The following is a 13,305-nucleotide window of genomic DNA, read 5'->3' on the forward strand; positions in this document are numbered from 1 at the left end:
TATATATATATATATATATATATATATATATATATATACAACACACATACAACGGCGGTATTATATATATATATATATATATATATATATATATATATTTATATATATATATATATATATATATATATATATATATATATATATATATATATATATATATATATATATAAGATGCGAAATTGAGAAACGCTTCGTTTATTGGGAGTCGACGTTTCGGACAGAGCCTGTCCTTTTTCAATTTCGCATCTTATTTTAAACTAGCAATCAAGTACGTTTACCTTATTGTGCTATATATATATATATATATATATATATATATATATATATATATATATATATATACAACGACGGTACAATTGCCACGCCCGCGGGACCGGGCATGTGCGAAGCCTAGAAAACAATGCGCCTTCTCAGGCTTATCGGGGCTTCCCACAAGCGCATAGCTTCCTGCCGCCAGAGCGCAACAATGTCGAGGCTATCGCGTGCGCACACACAAAGTGACGCCCCCTCTGTTCTCCCTCCCCTCCTCCGCTGTGTCTTCCACTCGATGATGCACGTGAGCACTTTCGCTTTCGGGGTGAACGCGCTTTTTGCTTGCTCCGTCAGAAGAAAGGAAACTTTCCGCAGAGCACAAACAACGTATTTAGCTTCCATCCGAAAGCAGTGCACGGGTTGCCTCAAGTGCTAAAGCTCCTCTTCCAGTATTCCACGCTGAGTGGGTGCTGGAACGCATGGCGATTTTCGCCGTTCCAGCTGTTGTGAAGAGCGCCGTGTTTTTCTCAGTCCGGCTTGCTCACCCACGCTGGACCCTATAACTTGGGCCGCTAACTTGTTCTGTATAACTCAGCTGAAACTTTTTGTTTCCCCTTAATCTTCCTGTAATTATTGTTGTTATTATTATTGTGTTTTGGATGATGTTTATGATGTTTCGGAGAATCCGCTACAGTTACCTCCCTCACTGTGTATGTGCGCAACGGCACTGCTCAATGTCGATATTTTCCCTTCATTTTGCCTCCCTGTTTATATGAATTCCATTGAAAGAGTGTTGAAAATGCATGAATCATTTGCCTAACGTACTTATAGAATACCATTTTGAGTTTTCAGTGTTTCCCCTAACAGTTAAGCTTAAAAACTGGTGTTGTATTGAAAAAGTGTCCACCATTGTCTGTGAATTCAGTATCTGCCCCGCTGCGGGGCTCTGACGTACAAGCCATACAGAGGTTTCGGCAGGCAAGGCGACATGTCATATGTATTCAGTGAGGACAAATAAACATTTATTAATGTTGTTATGCCCTCTGCCACTTCTTTGTCCATCCAAACTGTTAAAACCGTATTTACAAAACATTTCACTTATTAGGTGCTTCTCCAGATTTCGCCTTCTGTGTCGGGTGCATCTATAGAAATATAAGCCTTTGTGAGGCTTCGACAGATCCGCAACATTTCTTCGTAATGAATGGTTAGAGCTGGAAGATTTTTTATCATTATCGCTGTTGCTATTAGAGAAAAAATAGCGCCAAACCATGCACACCTCAAGAAAGGAACGAGGACGAGACACAAGCGCTATCTTGTGGTGTGCATGGTTTAGCGCTATTTTTTTTCTATTATTCAAGTATGCACCAACTAGCCCAAAAAGAGGTGTTATCGCTGTTGCTATGCTGTAACTTTAAGGAGTAACATAGTGTACAAGCTAAACCAGACGCACGCGTGCCTAATTAAAGACTTTTTAGGAGTGGTGCGAAAACATTTATCAGAATTCTGCGGCCACCTAGCCACGTTTACATGAATGCGACAGAAGTCGACTCCAGTTCGCTTTTCGAGGGAAAGTGCAAAAACGTCGATGAATAGAGTAGAGGGCGAGTCGCGCCTTTCCTTCTCAAAACCTGCCCTTTCCCTCAAAAAGTCGTCTGGAGTCGACTTTTGTCGCATTCATGTAAACCCGGCTTATTCCAGGTGGCACTTCAAGCGAAAGAAAAAACATTTTTCTGTACGTTCGCGGTAAACGGGAAACAAAAATTGGTTGTTTAACAGTTATTCACATCCGTTGTTTAAAGGTTGTTCTTTTTCAACAAACGTTTAAGTCAATTATGTGGAAAAGTAGACGCTTCAGCAGGGTGGGCCTCCTGCACATAATTATATTTATTGTCGACGGAACACCTGCGCGCCTTTGTTTATGTCCGTCCATGTTTTCCACGTTGGTTTCGCTAATCTTTTGTCTAAAAATAAAAGTAACAATACAACATTGATTTGACGCATAACAACAAGGACAACGGAAACGGCTGCGTACTCATTGTCTGCAGTTTAGCCCTTGGCGGCCCGTAATTGTTACAACGATGACAGGCTTTCGATAATGACAGGAACAGGTAGTACGCTGCACACCCTCTCCTCCGCCGGATGCTCTGTTGTTGCCAGACTCCCGGCCGTGCTAGTGCTGCGCATGAATCCCGCTAAAACACGGCTCAATACCTGCCACTGAAATTAACGAAGCGGAAACATTTGCTCCTGCTTTTATCGCACCATGCGCGATTACAGCGATGTCTTTCGCAATAGGAAACAATACAGGGCCAATAAAGCAATGAGTTAATCATTTAGAAACACCTGAAGGACATAAAAAGAAAACCAAGCGATATAAGCGAGCTTATGAGTACTCGAGCAACCTGCTTTAGCTCGATCTAGATCGCCACGCGGCGCGACGAGTTGGCTAGGTTTCGTGAGTTAAGGAAATTTCGGCCCGGCACATAGGAAAAAAAGAAGGTGAAAAAAAAAGACGAATTAGACCCACATATGCGACGCGCACGTATACGAAAGGCCTCGGAGGGACTACTATGGAAAGCAATGTTTCACTGCTCACCTCACACATGGCCTTTCTTTTTTTGTTATTCGTCAGAAAATTTGTACAGTGAACGGCCCCCCACTCAGGAAACAAGATTTTGTTTTTTTTTTCAGTAGAACCGCATTTGCATACAATTTTTTTTTTTATGAGACTTCACTGGTGCACAACTTTTTCGGCGAAGAAACTTCAAGCAATGCATTTCTCAAAATGCGACCGCATCTCCCAATCATCCCTTCCAAGATTGCTCAGAAACCAGTTTAAACAGAAAGTTACGCAAGGATGACGCTATATAGTTTTTAAGCACGATCGATCTGCTGTATCGGGCGACACTCGTCCGAGTCAGCGAGGGCCGAATCCCGGATCAAGTTTCACCGGAGGCCGCTGCACAGGTCGGGCGCGCTAATCGCAAACGATCTCTTTTGCACCGCGAACTTGCCTGCGCATTCATCACGCGCGTCAGCGAGCGCGGCGCTATCAGGATTTTCCAGGACGCTCCCGGGATGTCGAAAGGCCGCCGCGCAGCTATACTGTTGTCGTGCATCCGATTTTTCGAGAAAAGTCGTGAGCTGGGCTGCATAACGAAGTTAAGCGATAAAAATGCACGCACGGCTGAGCACTTCCACGCAATACATGCAGAGGTACAAAGGGGGGTGGTGGAGAGGAGAGAACGATCTCATGTAACTGTGTTCAGCATCTTCTCGAATGCTCTTGACGATAACAGTAGTGGTGCACGCCCAGTTTACGTAAGCGAGACACAGGGGACATCATTACTTTGAACCCGCTCGGGCCAGGACGAAGTGGTTGCGATAAGGGCGATTTAGCATTGTATCGTCAGTAAGCGTTTGAAGCGGCAGGCTGTGACGTCAGAGACGCTGACGGAGATGACGAAAAGTGCCGGATTTGGGCCGGATTTGGTCGTTCTCTACGACGAACACCTTATAGTTCAATATGAATACTATTCGCGCGCAATGCGGCCCTGTATGTCACAAAGTCACTGCCTATAACAAAGCCGCCTTTGCAGAAACTTATGTATAAAAAAAAACAAATGAAGTTCGGCTGAAACTTGAAACCACGGAGCGAATAAGGAAAGCTTAAATTTCGCACAAGCAGTCCAAAAGAGAAACTTGGACGAGTGCACTCGGGCAGCTTTGCTCCCCCAAAAACGGGGTTCAGATTCAGAGACGTTCTCGATGTTCTAGTCTTTCAAATTTGATCCGCCGAACACTTGTCCGGGGAATTGAGACCATTGTCGGAAGTTCCAAGAAAGCGATAGCATTGGTCACACGCCAAGCAGCTGCCCATCGTCCAGCTGTCCACCGAACGGAGGTTGTGCTTAAGCATTGACCGCTGGCAGCAGTATATATTAGGGCAGGCTCCTGCTGGAAACTTTTGCAGAAGGCTGCTTTGTGATGCAGTCCTGTTCGTGATTATAAACACTTCACATCAAAAGCTTCTTAATGAGCCGTGGAAGAGCTTTTGATCAATGTAGATCGTCGTGTTTAAGGCCTCTATGCGACCGATCACTTGGTGTAAAAGCAAAATCCTGCAAACTTTAGGCTCTATAACGGCTTGCTTTGGGACAAGTGATTCCACCATTGTGCTTTAGTCGGAAATTGCCTGTATAGTAGCGCATTCTCTAACCTGCTCCGTGCTAAACCGCTGATTATAAGGGCTGAGTTTGGGGAACCCCTCTTCCCCCCTCCCCCCTTACAAAACAAAGAAAGCTGTTTTATTAGGCATCTTCACAGCCTGTATTGTGACGGACACTTGTCTGCCGCGCTTTAGAAACAACTCCAAAACAGAGGGGTGAGAGAGAGAAAGTGGAACACGGAAGGAGGGTTAGTTACCCAGAAGAAAAGCGCGTCCCTGCCAGACATCCTGAACTGCACTTCTTAAGAACATTCCTACTGTTCCCTACAAGCCTGCCGACAGCGTGCATATCAGGAAGAAGCTGCCATGTCTATCTGGTCTGTTGAGTTATAGTACTCTTTATTGCCACACATTTACCGCTCATTATCTGACCTTCATACCGCTTAGTTCATGAGCGCAAGAACAAAAACGTATCAAAATGTAAAGTATATTGTTTTTCAAGTTTTTGCGATTGCCATGTAATATATCGGTAAATTGGTGACAATACCTATAGCTGACAGCCGAGGCGAACCAGTGACGGGGGACGCGGTCGGGCGGCAATATGGCACCGATGCGCGGCCGATAGGCTTAGTGCAAAGAGGTGAACCGCTCCCCTTTAGTACGCCGCGGCTGCTCGGAAGACAGGGCTGACATTTATAACGGTTCTCCCTCCGAACCTCGCTCGGCTGCACGCCACGCTGTCGTCGCACCTGTTGCTGGCGCGCTAAACGACGATGCAGGTATACGCGCTACTGTACGCCTGTCTGGCCGCCTTAGCTTTCGTCGTATTTTTTTTTCTCTCTTAACGTGTCGTGCCTTTCTTCGCATACGTCGCTGCGCAGGTGGTGAAGCGTAAGGATCGCACCGACCCTGTATTCGTTCACTCGCTATATCGCAATATCGCGACATAGCTTTACTCGCGATATCGCTATACCCGGTGTTTCAGGCAAGACTTTCAAGAATGGGCTTTTTGGAGCAGAAATATTGCTTTCGTGGGGCATAGTATTACAAGTGTTGGCGGGCAACTGAAAACCGGCGAATGTCTAAAGTAGTAAGCTGGTTAACTAATTTTTAAAATTCACCTTTTACCTAGTAGAGTTCGGCGCCTAGTTGCAATTAGAGATTCGTAGCCGGTCGTTAGTAATAGTGACATTAGTTTTTAGAATTCCGAAAACGCGATTAACCTTGGCGCTGTGGCGCGACAAAATTTGGCTTTTTTGACTAGCTACATGATGCACTGGAAAGGTTAGTTTGTCTGCATGCTTTTGGAAACCGCATGTATTTTGGCGTGACGTAGCCAAAATGCGCTCAACGATATATATATAGCGATAACATATTCAGCAATATCCTAAATTGATCAACACCCCAAAATAAATAAATAAATAAAAAATCCCCTGTGTTCCCTTGGTTTCTGTGGCTGTTGGCTTCTCTCATATGTATCTATATAGGTACAGTATTACGACAAACGCGACTGTTGTTTTAACGTTTATTTTGCCAACAGTTTCGGGAATGGCCTTCCCTTCGTCAAGGCAGGCTTACAATATATATATATATATATATATATATATATATATATATATATATATATCACAGGCCCGACAGCCTGGCGAGCTATACCACTGTCCGCGTAGAAATTCTGTATCACCATTCTATGGATTGCATGCCGTACATAAAAACAGGCGTACATATCAAGAAAGCCAACAGTCACCGAAAACGATGAAGGCATAAAGGAGTATTACTTTTTTAACGTGCGGTGTCGATTAATGGAAACTATTAGTGCAATGGACCCTACAGAGCTCCATTATACCCATGCTATACAATAGTAGGTTTGCGGTAAGCCTATACTAGTGCGGTGGCCAGGATGCTACTAAGAAGGAGCGGAATGCAGAGAAAACCGCGATAATACATACCCGACAGCGGCTTCACTTTGTAATTTAATCTATACAAAAAACAAACACAGTTAACTAGCTTTCGAAAACACGCTAACCAGATCCCGCCGTCGTAACGAGTTGGCATCCCTTGCTCCCGAAAACACACACCCATTACCAGCAGGTGAAACAAAAGCAAACGACACCCACTGTGCCTAGACACACCAAGAACTGCCTACAAATCGCTTACGTTCTTTTTACGTCTGGTACTTCTTTTCTTTTGCAGCGCGCTCTTTACGGTCCAAATCACACGCCGCAGTGAGAGGCCCAGACGAGAAACAAGAAAAATGGAGACTCCACCACGCATACCCATCTCCGACAGTCGGCTCACGACTGCGCTCCAACTCCCACGTATACCGCCGCACCTCTAGAGACGCCGGAAATCTTTCCCGGCGAGATTGGGAGTCGGCGGAGCGCGCCGTCCCTAAACCCCTTCCCTCCAACTCCCACGTCCCTCGTCGTTTCTTAGCTTCAGGAGGCAAAACCACGCTGGATACACGTCTCTGTATAGCGAAGTCTTTTGTTTATAAAGGTGCCTTTGTAGGCGCACTTTTTTTTCAGTTGTTATTGTTTCGTTTGACCGTGATGTCGATGATGACGTCAGCATGTTTCAGCCTGCTTCTCTTTCCTTACTTTCCCCTTTTTCCTTCTTTCTGGTTTATTCAATATTTTGTTCTTCGTGCCTCGGCGCCTTATAACCTTGCGCATTCGCGTACACTATAGCACGGAGATCTCTCGTTTTCCACTTCGCCGGTGAATGCCTTCCCAAATGCGCCCCCACGCACGCGCGTAGTCTAAACTTTAAAAAGTCTACGCGAAGACACAGAAACAAATAACAATGCCGAAGACTCGTTCGTTGAAGGGGTGCAGCCTGCCGACTTTAGTCTGAGTCGCGTGAGAAGGAAAAATCTGCATAAAATAAGGCACAATACACTGGGGGCATTAAAACGACTTTCGAAAGCGCCGAAAATTCCACGCCACGTGGTTTCACGGTTTTTCGCAAGATATTCCTTCGCGGAACGGCGAATATTCGCTCCGTTCACTAAATTCGATGAATTTGTTGCGAAATAGAGCCGATGCGGCAGATCCGCACTAGCGACGAACTGCATACGAAGTGCCTATAGCTAGGTCGGCGGATAGGGTTTCTAGAAAGCTAAGGCCTGTTGGAATTTAAAGCAAGATATTTGTGTAGGCTGGCTCTCCGACGTGGTTTTCCAGCAAAGAAGAAAAAATGCCCTCGCTTCAGTACACGATCGCGTTGCTCACGTTCAGAACATTCTGAAGACGCGCGTAGACTACACTTAGTCACAACAATACAGAGAACTTTTAGGTTTAGTAGGACGTCACGGGATGGCGCTGCTGGCGTCAGCGCTGCAGTGGAGACATCTAACAAAACGAAGGGCAGCTGAAATGTAATAGCCAGAAGCGATTCCTTTCATGGAAAGCATATGAAATAAATGACTGGGAATAGTCCAGCGTGCTAATAAAAACCTCACTGCATTTTTATGCTATAAAATGCAGTTGAACCTCGTTACAACGAAATTGAAGGGGTCACGGCTATTACTTCGTTATAGCCGCGAATTCGTTATAGCCCGTGTTGACCTAGCTTCCAAGGGGAATCGTCGTTCCTTCGTTATATCCATTCCTTCGTCATAAACCGTTTCGTTATAACGAGGTTCGACTGTATCGCCACTAGGCGGTGCCTGAAGCCGCGTGATAGATACAACTTGTGCTTCATAAGAACTTCTTCACGGGCGCACTGGAGAATATCGATTTTGTAGCAGGTTTCAGCGCTTGTGTGTGGGTGTCATCTTTTTCGTGGTCTGTGTCCGTACCGAAACTTTTTTACAGCTTGTAATTTGAGTGCAACAGTCATATGCGCAAAATGAGTCATACGAGAATTGAGCGCAACTAATGAATCATTCGCAGCGGAGAAGTTACGAGGGAGAGGAGACAGCTCACAGATGTGCGTGGTACGCTCGCGAGTGTGCGAGGTGACCGCACTAGTGAGAGCCGTCGCCCCGCTCTCGCTGCTTTCACTCTACGTTGCGCAAATTGGTGAGTGCAGTTGTGGTGGAGTTAATGGTGCAGAAGTGACTAATGATATCACGCGCGAGACTTGATCGGGTACGTAAATTACCGAAGAGAAACTAATAGACCGCTCATAACACGCTGCGACACACATATGAGTGGGCGAACTCCTGTGCGCCGTATTACATCGTGGTGCAAAACGACTGTTATAAGACCGGCATGAGATAGAAAGAAAATATACACAAAAACCGCGGCGCCGTGCATTTATAATGAAATGGATGAAAAGGTAAAATAAGAAAGCGTGTTCTGCGTACCATTTGGTTCCGCAATAAATAGTTCCGGATGTAGTAGAAGCGCTGAGTTTTGCACAAAGTCTGTTCACTACACACACACACACACACACACACACACACACACACACACACACACACACACACACACACACACACACACACACACACACACGCACGCACACACACACACACACACACACACACACACACACACACACACACACACACACACACACACACACACACACACACACACACACACACACACCAAGAACAGCTGCCTCTAGGGAAATAAGTGGAAGTTCTGGGCAGGCAGCAATGGTAATTTCTTTACACGGCTACGATGCTGTGCACTTGGTTTCAGACGAAGAAAACCGGAAAGTAATGTAGCACCTATTTTGTCCAAGTCGTAAGCACGTTGACTGCAGCGTACTAATTGCGTGCATCACCGCCGATGTTGCAAAGGCGGCCCGCCCAATAAGCGAAGACAGCGCGCGCTCAGCATTCCTTCCTCCATGGCGCTCAGCGACAGGTGTGTCGGTGCGCCACCTGTAGAGTTACGTGTAAAACGTTCGTGCCAGCTCTAGACTCACCGGAATCATTGTGCTCAGATATGAATTTAGCATTTCGAACACAGAGAGGAATTAAAAAATTGCGAGGACACTTTTTCAACTAAAGTGTTGAGAGGCGAAAGCCGAGGACAGTATGCCGTGACGACTTCCGGTGGATGTGACGTCACACCGTTCCCGTGGCTATATCGGTACCCAAATTATACATCTTTCGGGGATCTTAAGTGTTAATTGCGCTTGATTACAAATTTTCCCATCTAATTTGACATCAATCCGACGTTTTTCCGGTCATTCTGAGACAATTTTCACTACGCCATGACGACTTCCGGTGGATGTGACGTCACACCGTTCCCGTGGCTATATAGACGTCCGCACTGTTTCGACATTTTTGCCTACAATTAGCTAACTAATTAATCTACAGTCATCAAACTTGGCTTCTAGGTTAATTTTTTCCTTCCTCTATCTGGTGCAACCATTCGATTTCACCTATCTTTTTTGTTCCCTAGTTAAACATGTGTGACACGCTTTGTTAACGGACGACAGTATGAGCCATTAAGGGCTTTCGCCTTAATAATGTATTAAGCAGCCACTGTGTTCTAAATTGCTAAATTGGTTTTTGAGAAAAGGAAATGGCGCAGTATATATCTGTCTCACATATCTCGGCGGACACCTGAACCGCGCCGTAGGAGAAGGGAGGAAGGTAGGACTGAAAGAAGGAAGAGAGAAAGAGGTGTTCTACCTTCTCTTTTTCGGACAACTCATGTTCGGCGATTAGGAGCGTCGAATATTAACGCGACAACGTTAAAGCGGATGTTCGGAGGAATAGCCGTGCGCGTTGTCACACTAATTCGGGATTCGTCGAGAGGTTTCCGACGTCACACGTGCAGTTGTGGAACGAAAATGGTTAAAACTCGAATTGCGAGTATGAGGTCGTAGTATAACGTAAAAGTCATGGCAAAATAAAAAGATGTAAAGTAAGTTGACCAGGCTGAAAAGAAAATTAGAGTAATTAGTTGGGAGTCGGACCCATCACCCTTGTGAGCTTTTTTTTCTTTCATGGTATTTATTTACATGGTTTTGTACAGAAATGATATATATATATATATATATATATATATATATATATATATATATATATATATATATATAAGTGTGTGTGTGTGTGTATACACACACAAAAAAAAAACTGAGTCAGACTCGCTACCCCTATAGGTACGCTCTTTCGACTTAATGGGAAACCTTGTGTGGCAAATTAGACAGAGGAACTAATTGAGAATGAACGTAGCAAACAACCATTAATGTTGCCACGCCATATCCTTAAGGCGGAGCTTAAGAGTGCCTACCTAACTTCTGTACCGCACGTTGTACTCGGTTACAGAAAGGCGTCGCTCACAGAAGAAATGACCCTTGTTTAGTCTCTATTTGTTTCGACACGTCTCTATTGTTGTTCTCAATCTGTTTAAAGGTAACGGAGTGGATTCCAAGAGAAGGCAAACGTAGCAGGGGGCGGCAGAAAGGTAGGCGGGCGGATGAGATTAAGAAGTTTGAGGGGAAACGGTGGACGCAACTGGCAAAGGTCAGGGTTAATTGGGGAGACATGGGAGAGGCCTTTGCCCTGCAGTGGGAGTAGTAGGATGATGATGATAATGTTTCGACGGTATCATCTTTTCCATCCATAAATTCCTTCTCTTCTAATCGCCCAGGTAATGCTTAATTTCAAAGCTGGCCGCTTGAAACGCTCGCAATATTCCCTAGCTTCATTCAAATCGATCAGTAAATCGATACTGAACTCACCTCTTCCAGTGCATGTGCGTATATGTGTTTAGTGGCGCCACAGCGCGGACGAATAAGAGTGCAAGACCCATCACGCCCTCCCTCGGCTTCTGCAGTGCTGCACCCAATCACCAAGCGGTGGAGCGCCGAGGGCTCAGCGCCGAAACGGGCAGCTCGCCGCCGAGCGCCCGTGTAATGGGGCAGGGCTCTCGGCGGATTAGCTGTACGGGTTTGCTCGCGTAACGACGGGAAGCCCGCCATTATGGCGCGGCCGCTTGCTACTCCCGGTCTATTTATTTGTTTTTTCCTGTAGCGGTGCTGCTTCCTGTTATTGTGGGACGCTGGGCCTAGGCAGCTTCCCGCACTTGGCCGGTGTGTGTGTGGCAGAGCTAAGACTGCGTGCACGAGCCTCGCATTAACGCCAGGGCGTAATGGCTTGCGCGCGTGCACGACCTCACGACGGCTTCAGATCCTACCAAGATGGCTATATATATGGCGGGGCAGTTTCTGCGGTATGAACGGCGTCGTCGAGAGTTCTCTAAATGTATGCCCCTTAAGAAACTCGAAATCGTAATCCGGCTTGAGGTCGGCAGACTGCTGTTCTGCCTATGTGCAAAGCAGGTAGCTGTTGTCGGGCGGATGTTTTTCTCGAACAGCCTTTGGGAAGTTCATCTGAATGCCACCCAGTGGCGCGACAATCAGCTAATTAAAAAAATTCGGCCCATTAGAGCGTCGGAGTTTCACAACTGATGTGGTTTGGTACGGTGTATTCTAAACGGAAAGGAGTAAACTCTCTTCTAGCGCATTCCTTATTGTAAAAGGTGGTCCACTAGAGGGAAGTCTACTCCTTTTTTACTACTTTCTGTTTAGAACGTACCATACGAAACCATTCGTTTTTAGTGTATATGGGGTTATATGGGTGTATATGCGATTTTTTTAACAAAGCTCTATGGGATTTATATAAGACTAGGTAGGGCGTATATGGGTCATATGGGTGCAGATGGGGTTTAACGTCTCAAAGCGACAAGGGCTGGGATGTGTAGCGCATGTGTTGTCGTCTTCGTTGTGTCCTCGTCTCAAGCGCTGCAGTTTTTCAGCTGTGAGAACGCCATAGCAGAGCGCATTGCCATCGCAAGTGGGAACCGAAAATCAGCACCGACGTTTCGGTGGAGGCGGAAAACAAAAAGGCGCCCGTGTACTGTGCGATGACAGTGCACGTTAAACATGCCCAGGTGGTCGAAATTATCTCGGAGCCCTCCACTACGGCCCCTCTTTATCTCTTTCTTCTTTCCCTCCCACCTTCCTTCCTTCCCTTACGGCGCTGTTAGGGTGTCCACAGCGATGTGAGATAGTTACTCCGTCATTTCCTTTCTTGAAAAACCATTTCTTTTGGTCGATCTCAGTGACAACCAGAAGTGCCGATAGGAGTCGCCGTTGAGACTGTGCCCATGTTAGCCGCCTACGGTCCGGCCACATGGTCGATAGAGCGGGCTACATGGAGAAGCCAAGAGTTGGTATGCCTTGTGCGGTCACGTGATTCAGGAAGGCTTAGCAAGGTGCGCTTTTGTGGGAAAGGGAGCAGCGGTCAACCTATGGCGGTTTTTAGACGTCTTGATAACGTTTCTGTCGTACTGCGGTGCAAAAATTTACACCCACCGCTGGCGGCTGCCTGTTTCATTGCATAATGACCGATTTAACGGGCAGAAATGCTGTAACAGACATAGTAACAGAAGTAGGAATTTACATTTCGCACCACATACGTGTTCTTTGTTCGCAATAAAGCGGGCGGGGGGTAGGCGCATATATAAATACCGAGGACAAGCAGTAATTTCGTCTATGCATAGACTACTTTGACCGAGTTGGCAGGTACACGTGAGAACATCGGTAAACGGAGTACGCGATTACGTTTTAATTATAACCACGTCTTCAATATCAGAAATGAAACATTTTAATGAGAAAACGCACTGCAGCCCATACTAGCCAGGGCACAACATAGCTATATTTTTCCTCATAGCGTGAAAAAAAAAAATTAGAACGCAATAGCGTGCCCCGTTCACTTTTGTCCGCAACATTATATCGTCCTAATTGGTGCACATCCGGAGAGATGTATCATATCAACCACTGATCTGCCCCGTGGTTGGTAATTTATAGAGTACATGGATGGATGGATCGATGTTAAGAACGGAACCCTTTAAAGACAAAAGTGGTCGTTTTTTTTTTCTTTTTCAACTGTTTACTGAACATTTCATTTT

The sequence above is a fragment of the Amblyomma mixtum genome, chromosome 8 (genome assembly GCF_055824585.1).
Source record: "Amblyomma mixtum isolate Tamu chromosome 8, ASM5582458v1, whole genome shotgun sequence".
Classification (NCBI taxonomy): domain Eukaryota; kingdom Metazoa; phylum Arthropoda; class Arachnida; order Ixodida; family Ixodidae; genus Amblyomma; species Amblyomma mixtum.